At 32.2% G+C, this 11942-nt stretch overlaps 2 long non-coding RNA genes across 3 annotated transcripts; both read right to left on the bottom strand.

The window, feature by feature from the left end:
• LOC139520258 (uncharacterized) lies at positions 1 to 7300 on the bottom strand. The gene is made up of 4 exons (XR_011663846.1): positions 7232 to 7300; positions 4841 to 5402; positions 3824 to 3888; positions 1 to 3577 (listed from the first exon to the last, which is right to left on the bottom strand). It is a non-coding gene; the product is annotated as an uncharacterized lncRNA (long non-coding RNA).
• Positions 7301 to 7665: 365 nt separating this feature from the next.
• LOC139520257 (uncharacterized) lies at positions 7666 to 11942 on the bottom strand. Of its 2 annotated transcripts, XR_011663845.1 has the most exons (6): positions 11194 to 11941; positions 10418 to 10952; positions 9676 to 9926; positions 9237 to 9305; positions 8237 to 8885; positions 7667 to 7885 (listed from the first exon to the last, which is right to left on the bottom strand). It is a non-coding gene; the product is annotated as an uncharacterized lncRNA (long non-coding RNA). The 2 variants fall into 2 exon arrangements; XR_011663844.1 differs by having other exon boundaries at positions 7666 to 7885; positions 10418 to 11942.

Below are 11942 nucleotides of genomic sequence, written 5' to 3'. Positions count from 1 at the left end.
TTTGCAAAAACATATTTTATTTAACATTGTTAATCCAGTTTACTGTCATACCTACTTTCACTCTCTATTTGTAATTTCTTCTTATGGTGACAAATTGTGAAGAACACATTATCACTTGGGAATTTTGTACTCTTCTGTAGTTTTAATCCTGATGAGGGTGCGGTAGGAACCAAAACTTGTTTATCTTATTAAATAAGACAACCTTTCCATTAGTTGATTACTGTATACCCCTACCTCTTATATTTAATTTTTTTTATAAAAGAAACAATTGTTCATCATTTTATAAGGACTTTCTTTAGTTATCCCATTTGCAGAGGACATGGGGCATTGACCAGCATATTTAAAAATGTTCTGCTAAGTTTAAACTAAGGTGTTTGATAAATCAAGTTTGATTTAGGTCTGTTTAAAGACTTGAGGCTGATAATTTGATAACTCTCATTTATATATGTTTGTCACCGATGTATGAGCAAATAAAAATTATATGAAATATGAAAAAGCTGAAATTAAGATTTTATCATAGCTGTTATGTGTTTTATGTGAACAGTGTACAGGAAATTTAATTTGACGTTACTAAGAAAATTTATAGCCTCTTCATTTTTACCTAGTTTAAAAATTTTATGGAGATTTTGCCAACATAATGCAATAAGAAATACACAAATGTCACTAAATTAGAAATAATATTCCCCCTTTTTTATGCCTTAATGCATGCAAAGAGAAATGCCTAAAAACAAGGTCCTTGACAGAACACTGATTCTTACAGTGAATCCTACCCCTTGAACATAAAAATAAAAAAACAGTAAAAATTTGATATAGACTACCGGTATTTGTTCATGATGATCAGCAATTTTCTTCTGATACAGTTTACTACCTAATAGCTTATTGATTTACCTAACCTATTTCTAATATATCTCGAAAAATATAGTGATGTGCCAGAAATTGTTATTTCGCTTTAGGTTTAAACAAAGTGATTATTTACATAGGCGACAATGATAGCCTTTTTGGGTTCTGTGTTTTCACTATAAAAGATTTCTTGAAATATCTGTCAAATTCTTAATTTTTAACACTTATGGGTGTAAATAAAACTGCAAACACATATGGAACACCGAAAAATTTTGCTCATCATCGAGGGTTTGCTCCAGTGTTCTCTCTATTTCTAATTTACAGGGCATCAGAAAATAAATTGACTTCTACTTATTATCTTGGATTTAAAAATATGGAGCACCAATCATTTAAAATTATTTGCTTTTAACATATAAGGATGACTTTGTGTCAAATTTACTCTTGAAAACTGATAAATTTATTCACATGGCAGAATTACGCTTTTAAAAGATCAATCTTATCTTTTTGTGGATATTTTTTTGTGGAATTTATGCTTAGGCACCTTCAAGATCCAGAAGTATTTTCACTTAAAATATATATAAAAAGACGATGTGCTATGATGATCTATGATTTTGAGACATCACTCCACAAGAGACCAAATGACACAGAAATTAACAACTATAGGTCAATGTTCAGCCTTTAACAATGAGCAAATAAAAAGTCTAAGTGTACATGGTGTAAAACAATTCGCTTTTGTTTTGTGAAAATTGTTCTCAATTAAAAAGTTTACAGATATATCTAAGCTGGATACTATAATTCTAGTACAAACATGTAAACAAGATGCAAAAAATCATAAATCAGTGTTTGCATTTGCTAAAATTAGTTCACGGGAATTCCAGTCACTGGATAATTGTCAATAAAAGTGCAAATTTACGTCATCTTTAATTGAAAAGCATCGTATTTTTGTAAGGATAATAAATAAAAGAAGTTCTGATGGTCAACATTATATAGCGATCAAATACTCTGTTCAGTTTTGGCTTCAAGAAAGTGAGGAGAGTCAGAGAAAATGACAATAGTGTGTTATGATATAATATCAGTCAAAGAATAGAAAGTGAAATATATAATATTGTAGGGAATCTGGAAAACAGCAACTAAATTACTTATGAAAATTGGGGATGGGTTGCTTATAAAAAATTGGGATTTTCTTCAATCCAATTAAAATTTGTGATGCAATTTTGCCATAAATAATTCTTTCTTAAATATTTAATGCGCTTTAACTGGAATGAAAAGTTACAAATAGCACACCACACAGTTATAACATGGTCCTAGGGCAGGAAAGACTAAAAATAAGTTGGAGTCAATTTAGACCGTAACACATATTTACATATAAAAGTGCATATTTTACAGACTAAGTGAACTCTTTAAAATTGAATTCAACTTTTATGTACATAGCTCTTAATCGGGGAAATTGCAGAATCTACATTTACTGAATTCATCTCTTAGGCCCAACAGTTATTTCGAAGTGCATTTCTTTTAGACAATAAACACAAATAAAAAAAAATAACACTTGTTTTGATATTTTTTAAAGTGTAGTGCACTACTTATGGGACAAATTATATCAAAATTATAGAAAAGTCTATCGGCTCTAACTCAAAATATGGACAATAATAAGTTTGTAATTCAGTAATATATACAAAATTTTACATTACATTAAGTTCATATAGTACACAAATTATTGTTTTACAGAAACTATATTATTTTACATTCCCTGAAAGTAAGGTGTTTCATCAATATTCTCCTGTTTTTTGGATTTGTCAATTTCGGCCAAAGATGCTTAGAATAACTCAATGCATGAAAAGTTTAATGGCCAATGCTTTGTAAAACAGTTCCAGTACTCTGGTACTGCTCAAATTACAGAAGAGAATGTCTTAGTTATATTGGTAAACTGTGCACTAAAGAAACTTCTAGTATGAGGCATTAAACGGGTGCATTACCTCCCCTTGAAAATGTTAAACTTATGATCAATTACAATGGAGTCGAGTACCTGTAGCAATAGGCTTGATATTTAGTCAAGAAATGTTTGACTGGTAGTAAATAAGGATAACTTACATATTGCTTCATGTAATCTCTTGAATGTATCATTACACCAATTTTAACAATGATATTTTTGATTTCCATATAAAACCATTGCCAAACTTAAATTATTTACAATATTTTTGTTATTTTTAGATTCTCCATTCTTAACCAATGTAAATATTAACTTAAGAAACATTTTATCTGTTGAGCCACAATAATAAAAATTGATAGCATTTAATGGTAGAGAGAAAAAGAAAGTTGAGTGAAAATTGAAACACAATACATTAACCTTAATTAAAACTTCCACTCTTGTTGAAAATGGAGAATCTTTACATAAATTATTTTAGAATTTATCAACTACATTCTTTCTCTTGTTTATGCAAGATTTATATGAACCGTTCATATTGGAAACTGTTAAACAGTAGAGTTAGAAAGACCCTTAAGGGAAATATGTTCACTCTTGGTCTTCTTCAGACTGGCAGTAAAATCCTTGCAAAAGTAAGGCATCTGTTTGGTAGTACAAATTGGAAGCCATGTCCAGTGTCAGAATGGGGATGTTAAATCTGATGTCTTGTGAAGAGAGAGTCCCCAGCTGTCAACATGTTAAGAACCTTCACAACATCTCTAAGGAGTATGGAGAATTAATCACACTATTATATCCTTCAGCCACAGTAATAGTTATCTGAAAAAGTAATACACTTTTCAATTTTCTGTCATATTTTAAGAAACTGAAATAGGCAAAAAATAGCAAACTGGGAATAACAATTAAAGCAGAGAGACTTTTTCATAATAATATTTTTTCCCTTCCTAAAACTTGACAAGTCATTCCAGAAAATATTAAATTGTAAAAAGATTGTACAAATCACATGGGAATTTACATGATCTTAAATAGAAAATTTTATAAATCTATAAAATAGTTCTTTCTTACTTTTTAAAGTCAACTCTAATAGCCATTTCCAACATCAATCTGTTAGTACAAGCTGGAATGCTAACCTGAAAAATAAAATGCTTAGTCATTGAAAATAGTAAAAAAGGAATGACTGTTGGTATAATTTATATGTACATTATATATAAAAATAGATATACAAAATTTTAAGGGAGTTGGCTTCTCAGTTTCAAAATAATTAACTTTTCAAAACACTAGCATATATATTGATAAGGGATTAATAAAGGAATCAAAAGAGCAAAAAAATATATAGGTCATCTTGCTTGTTTTCGAGATATTAGCCATTGAAATTTTGGCGGGAAAATGTTCTCTCTTGACTTTTTATCATTTACAAGTCCTCAAAAACTATTTAAAAGTAATTAAAATTTTATAAGATTTTAACAGACAGCTTATCATCATACATGTAAATGAATTATAAAAAGAAAAATGGGGGTCACCAGGCTTAATTTGTTAATGCATTGAAATAGATAAAACTAGAGGATTCTGAAAATCAAGCTTCCTTAAGGTAAAAGAAGATGCAAAGAACACAATGTGACAACATCCCAACAACAGTAAAAAATACGACACTCTTTCCAACATCTGAAACCTCAAAGAGTGAGAATCCCTGTCAGCCTTGACACCTTGGGGGAGATTTTGCGTGAATGACATTTTGAAGTTAAATATATGACCTGTACACTAACTTATCTACAAAACCAGTGGCAGATCCAGAACTTTTCATAAAGGGGGAGGGGGGGCCCGCTGACTGACCTAAGGGGGGGAGGTCTTCCAGTCAAGCTTCAGTGATTCCCTTTGGATCTGCCTATGAAAATACCATTAAAACCAGACAAAGATCTCTATCTAGTTGGAGTTGACAAAGCAAAAATGATTTGCAATTACCAGTACTAATAAATTAAACATTAAAACTACTGACCAAAAGTTTTCAAGCCCAGTGATAGCTGACTGTTTCTTTTTATTGACAGTATGATAAAATTTGTTTAAATAGAGGAATTATATACTTACTTGTATTTAAGATATCTTATACCACAAGTCTTACTCCCCTTCATGAAAACATTGGCACTGTTTTATAACCTAAAATGGAATTAAAATTGACACAAATTATATATTTGACAAATTTGTTAAATTGCCAGCCTAAATTTTTATTAATCTATTCTGTATTCTGACTGCGTAATAGTGAGTTATCTCCCTATGAAAGAAACATTCTTGCTGTTTATTGTACTAATCTCCCTTGAAGTAAAAATTCTATCAGGATTTACTTTTCATGGTATAAAATTGTGTGTTGCCTTACAGATAATCCTTATAGACTTTATCACATTTTTCCTGATAATGTACAGAATTAATTGGCTTGAAAATACTTGCATTATTTCTTTCATGACAAAGCCTCAGACTTGTTTGAAGACTAATGTTATAATTAATCTTCATTCCAGCTGCTATCCTCCTACTTGATTGCTTACATGGCAAAGCCTCGGACTTGGTTGAAGATCTATGTTAATATTTTCCATGGAGTTGCTACTCATCTGCCATCTGGACTGAAACTTGGACTGGCCGGCTTCTTGAACAAAAACTAAAATTATAAAATAAATTATATTTATAAGACTTCTGTTGGTTAATATAAATGAAACAAGAAGTAATTGTAACAGGATGCTGTTACGAAGTCTCCCAAACAAAGCTCCCATAACTCGCCATTCATATGGTCCCATGTTCATTTGATTTGATTTTTTGTCCCATACAAGAATATGTATGGCTTATGAGTAGGGATCTCCACCATTTACAAGTATTCAAACAGGAGGGGGTGGTGGTGACCCCCAGGAAATTTACCTACATTCCATTTGATTTGTTTTATTGTCCCCTACAAGAATGTATATGGTTTAAGGGTTGGGATCTGGACCGTTTACAAGATAATAGCACATTCTCAAATTGAACGGGGTGGGGCTACCCCAGGAACTTCCCTTTAATTTTATTTGATTAGCTTTATTGTCCCATACAAGAATATATATGGTTTAGGGGTGGGGATGTTGACCGTTTACAAGTTTTCAAACAAGAGGGGGTGGGGTGACCCCCTTTGGACTTCCCTCTTATTTCATTTCATTTGTTTTATTGTCCCCTACAAGAATATATATGGTTTAGGGGTGGGGATGTTGACCGTTTACAAGTTTTCAAACAAGAGGGGGTGGGGTAACCCCCTCCGGACTTCCTTTTTATTTCATTTCATTTGTTTTATTGTTCCCTACAAGAATATATATGGTTTAGGGGTGGGGATGTTGACCGTTTACAAGTTTTCAAATAAGAGGGGGTGGGGTGACCCCCTAGGGACTTCCCTTTAATTTCATTTCATTTGTTTTATTGTCCCCTACAAGAATATATATGGTTTAGGGGTGGGGATGTTGACCGATTACAAGTTTTGAAACATGAGGGGGTGGGGTGACCCCCTAGGGACTTCCCTTTAATTTAATTTCATTTGTTTTATTGTCCCTTACAAGAATATATATGGTTTAGGGGTGGGGATCTGAACCGTTTACAAAGATAATAGCACATTCTCAAATTGAACGGGGTGGGGATGACCCCCGGGGACCTCCCTTTAATTTTATTTGATTTGTTTTATCGTCCCATTTAAGAATATATATGGTTTAGGGGTGGGGATATGGACCATTTACAAGATATAAGCATATTCTCAAATTGAAGGGGGTGGGGATGAGCTCCCAGGGACTCCCCCTATATTTCATGTGATTTGTTTAATTGTCCCATAATCAATTCTGAAGACTGCATGTATCTATCACTTACAGTTTTCAAGTTATATTCATTTGAAAATTTTAGAAAATAAAATCCCATTGGGTTCTATAGTAAACCCCTCCCTCCTTTCTACCCCCTAAAATACCCCTTAATAGACCCCAATGCACAAACGAAAGATTGATGGCTCACCTAGACATATTAGTCTACCATTTTATGAAATTCTAGGTCAATCTGACAAGCGGTTTTGGAGAAACGCTGCGGACAAGTTCATTTTTAAAGTGGCGGAAGAAGAGGAAGAAGAAGAATAATAAAAATAATAAGAACTGAGCAAAAACAATAAGTCTCCAAACTTTGTTTGGGAGACTTAATAAGACATATATTCCTTCAAGCTTCATATCCTGACCTGCATCAATGGAGCCATTTTGAGCGTCTTTTTTGGTGAACAATTGTAATTTTGTTGGTAGTTCATTTTGTGGTTTAGCCAAAGCCTGCATACAAGTCTTTACAATAACATCAGTGTGATCAATTTAAAATTTTAGAACCTTTAGTCAACAACAAAAAACCATATGACCTCTTTCAACTTTAAGCCTAGTGCATGTTTTTATCCTGTAAACTTGTTTTATGACGATAAAATTCGTTTAAATAGAGGAATTATATACATACTTGTATTTAAGATATCTTATACCACAAGTCTTACTCCCCTTCATGAAAACATTGGCACTGTTTTATAACCTAAAAAGGAATTAAAATTGACACAAATTATATATTTTACAAATTCTTAAAATTGCCAGCCTAAATTTTTATTAATCTATTCTGTATTCTGATTGTGTAATAGTGAGGTGAGTTATCTCCCCATGAAAGAAACATTCTTGCTGTTTATTGTACTAGTCTCCCTTGAAGTAAAAATTCTATAAGAATTTACTTTTCATGGTATAAAATTGTATTCCTGTACCAGAAAAACATTTATCAAACTGATAAATATCTATTTTTGTGTGTTGTAAATGTGCAAAATAACAAAAATGTGTGTTGCCTTACAGATGATATTCCTTATAGACTTTATCACATTTTCCCTGATAATGTACAGAATTAATTGGCTTAAATATACTTGCATTATTTCTTTCATGACAAAGCCTCAGACTTGTTTGAAGATCAATGTAATTGTTAATCTTCATTCCAGCTGCTATCCTTGCTGCTTGATTGCTTTAACATGGCAAAGCCTCGGACTTGGTTGAAGATTTAAGTAAACATCTTCCATGGAGTTGCTAGTCATCTGCCATCTGGACTGAAACTTGGACTGGCCGGCTTTTTGAACAAAAACTAAAATTATCAATTAAATCATATTTATAAGACTTCTGTTGGTTAATATAAATGAAATAGACATATATTCCTTCAAGCTTCATATCCTGACCTACATCAACGGGGCCATTTTTAGCGTCTTATTTGGTGAACAATTGTAATTTTGTTGGTACTTCATTTTGTGGTTTAGCCAAAGCCTGCATACAAATCTTTACAATGAATTCAGTGTGATCAATTCAAAATTTTAGAACCTTTAGTCAACAACAAAAAACCATTTGACCTCTTTCAACTTTAAGCCTAGTGTACGTTTTTATCCTGTAAACTTGTTTTATGATGATAAAATTTGTTTAAATAGAGGAATTATATACTTACTTGTATTTAAGATATCTTATACCACAAGTCTTACTCCCCTTCATGAAAACATTGGCACTGTTTTATAACCTAAAAAGGAATTAAAATTGACACAAATTATATATTTTACAAATTTGTTAAATTGCCAGCCTAAATTTTTATTAATCTATTCTGTATTCTGATTGTGTAATAGTGAGGTGAGTTATCTCCCCATGAAAGAAACATTCTTGCTGTTTATTGTACTAGTCTCCCTTGAAGTAAAAATTCTATTAGGATTTACTTTTCATGGTATAAAATTTTATTCGTGTACCAGAAAAACATTTATCAAGCTGATAAATATCTATTTTTGTGTGTTGTAAATGTGCAAAATAACAAAAATATGTGTTGCCTTACAGATATTCCTTATAGACTTTATCACATTTTTCCTGATAATGTACAGAATTAATTGGCTTAAATATACTTGCATTATTTCTTTCATGACAAAGCCTCAGACTTGTTTGAAGATCAATGTAATTATTAATCTTCATTCCAGCTGCTATCCTTGCTGCTTGATTGCTAACATGGCAAAGCCTTGGACTTGGTTGAAGATTTAAGTAAACATCTTCCATGGAGTTGCTACTCATCTGCCATCTGGACTGAAACTTGGACTGGCTGGCATCTTGAACAAAAACTAAAATTATAAATTAAATTATATTTATAAGACTTCTGTTGGTTAATATAAATGAAATAGACATATATTCCTTCAAGCTTCATATCCTGACCTACATCAACAGGGCCATTTTCAGCGTCTTATTTGGTGAACAATTGTAATTTTGTTGGTACTTCATTTTGTGGTTTAGCCAAAGCCTGCATACAAATCTTTACAATGAATTCAGTGTGATCAATTCAAAATTTTAGAACCTTTAGTCAACAACAAAAAACCATTTGACCTCTTTCAACTTTAAGCCTAGTGCACGTTTTTATCCTGTAAACTTGTGTTATGATGATAAAATTTGTTTAAATAGAGGAATTATATACTTACTTGTATTTAAGATATCTTATACCACAAGTCTTACTCCCCTTCATGAAAACATTGGCACTGTTTTATAACCTAAAAAGGAATTAAAATTGACACAAATTATATATTTTACAAATTTGTTAAATTGCCAGCCTAAATTTTTATTAATCTATTCTGTATTCTGATTGCGTAATAGTGAGTCATCTCCCACTAAAAGAAACATTCTTGCTGTTTATTGTACTAGTCTCCCTTGAAGTGAAAAGTTCTATCAGGATTTACTTTTAATGATATAAAATTTTATTCGTCTACCGGAAAAACATTTATCAAACTAATAAACATCTATTTTTGTTTGTTGTAAATGTGCAAAATAACAAAATTGTGTGTTGCCTTATAGGTAATCCTTATAGATTTTATCACATTTTTCCTGATAATGTACAGAATTAATTGGCTTGAATATACTTGCATTATTTCTTTCATGACAAAGCCTCAGACTTGTTTGAAGATCAATGTAATAATTAATCTTCATTCCAGCTGCTATCCTTGCTGCTTGATTGCTTACATGGCAAAGCCTCGGACTTGGTTGAAGATCTAAGTAAACATCTTCCATGGAGTTGCTACTCATCTGCCATCTTGACTGAAACTTGGACCTTCCTTTAAGCTTCTTATCCAGATCTGTGTCAATGGCGCAATTTTCTGTGTCTTTGCTCTTTTTGCCTGTAATTCATTAACCATTTTCATTTTATCTTTTAATCAGTATTATGAAGACTGTTTATTATGATCACATCATTAATTCTGAAATTAATGTATGCAGATAATTATCAGAAAATGGTGGCTAACCAAAACAATCTGATGTATACATTTTGAACAAACAACCTAAACAAAGTCATATTTTCCCAATTAAAATGTAAATAAATATGTAAATAAATATCCAAATTGTCAATATTAAGTCTATTTTTTGTAATAATTAAATTAGAAATTAATGTGATGCCTGTTTTATTTCAAATCCTAAATTGGGGGGATCAGTCTATTTACAAATACAATAATTCTTTTAGAATTATATTTCATTAGAGAATAAATTTGAACAAGAAATTAACCACAATTTTGTAATAAAATTTCAAGTAGACTTTCAAAGGAAAAACTGATTTCTATTACCTAAATTTTTTTTTTAAATAGTTTAAATACAATTGTTATGACCAAATACTTACATCATCATTATCTGGTAACTAAAATGAAACCATCTTCCTCCAGGTGTAGAACTGAACTTTCATCTGTGCTCATCCATCTGTAATACAAACTTAAATCATCTTAATATTTATGAGACAACAGTTAGTAAATTGAAAAAAAATATATACTTAACCTTGTGGACAACCTGTCAACCGGGAAAAAACACCATACACCTACAGAAAAAAGAAAGAAAAAAACACCATCCTGGACGCCACCTAGAGGAAACCTGGACAAAAATGCATACAAACACACAATCTTATCTTAACATACCTGTCTGTTGGATCCTTTGACGGCACCTAGAGGAAATTTGGACAAAAATGCATACAAACACACAATCTTATTTTAACATACCTGCTGTCTGATCCTTTGACGCCACCTAGAGGAAATTTGGACAAAAAGGCATACAAACACACAATCTTATCTTAACATACCTTTCCGTTGGATCCTTTGACAGCACCTAGAGGAAACTTGGACAAAAAGACATACAAACATACACACAATCTTATCTTAACATACCTGCTGTCTGATCCTTTTACGCCACCTAAAGGAAATTTGGAGAAAAAGGCATACAAACACACAATCTTATCTTAACATACCTGCTGTCTAATCCTTTGACGCCACCTAGAGGAAATTTGGACAAAAAGGCATACAAACACACAATCTTATCTTAACATACCTTTTTGTTGGATCCTTTGACGGCACCTAGAGGAAACTTGGACAAAAAGGCATACAAACACACAATCTTATCTTAACATACCTTTCCGTTGGATCCTTTGACGCCACCTAGAGGAAACTTGGACAAAAAGACATACAAACATACACACAATCTTATCTTAACATACCTGCTGTCTGATCCTTTGACGCCACCTAAAGGAAATTTGGAGAAAAAGGCATACAAACACACAATCTTATCTTAACATACCTGCTGTCTGATCCTTTGACGCCACCTAGAGGAAATTTGGACAAAAAGGCATACAAACACACAATCTTATCTCAACATACCTTTCCCTTGGATCCTTTGACGCCACCTAGAGGAAACTTGGACAAAAAGGCATACAAACACACAATCTTATCTTAACATACCTTTCCGTTGGATCCTTTGACGTCACCTAGAGGAAACTTGGACAAAAATGCATACAAACACACAATCTTATCTTAACATACCTTTCCGTTGGATCCTTTAACGCCACCTGGAGGAAATTTGGACAAAAATGCATACAACACACAATCTTATCTTAACATACCTTTCCCTTGGATCCTTTGACGCCACCTAGAGGAAACTTGGACAAAAAGGCATACAAACACACAATCTTATCTTAACATACCTTTCCGTTGGATCCTTTGACGCCACCTGGAGGAAATTTGGACAAAAATGCATACAACACACAATCTTATCTTAACATACCTTTCCCTTGGATCCTTTGACGCCACCTAGAGGAAACTTGGACAAAAAGGCATACAAACACACAATCTTATCTTAACAAACCTTTCCGTTGGATCCTTTGA

Source organism: Mytilus edulis, chromosome 4 (genome assembly GCF_963676685.1).
Source record: "Mytilus edulis chromosome 4, xbMytEdul2.2, whole genome shotgun sequence".
Classification (NCBI taxonomy): domain Eukaryota; kingdom Metazoa; phylum Mollusca; class Bivalvia; order Mytilida; family Mytilidae; genus Mytilus; species Mytilus edulis.
This window is presented reverse-complemented; position numbering and strand designations above follow the sequence as displayed.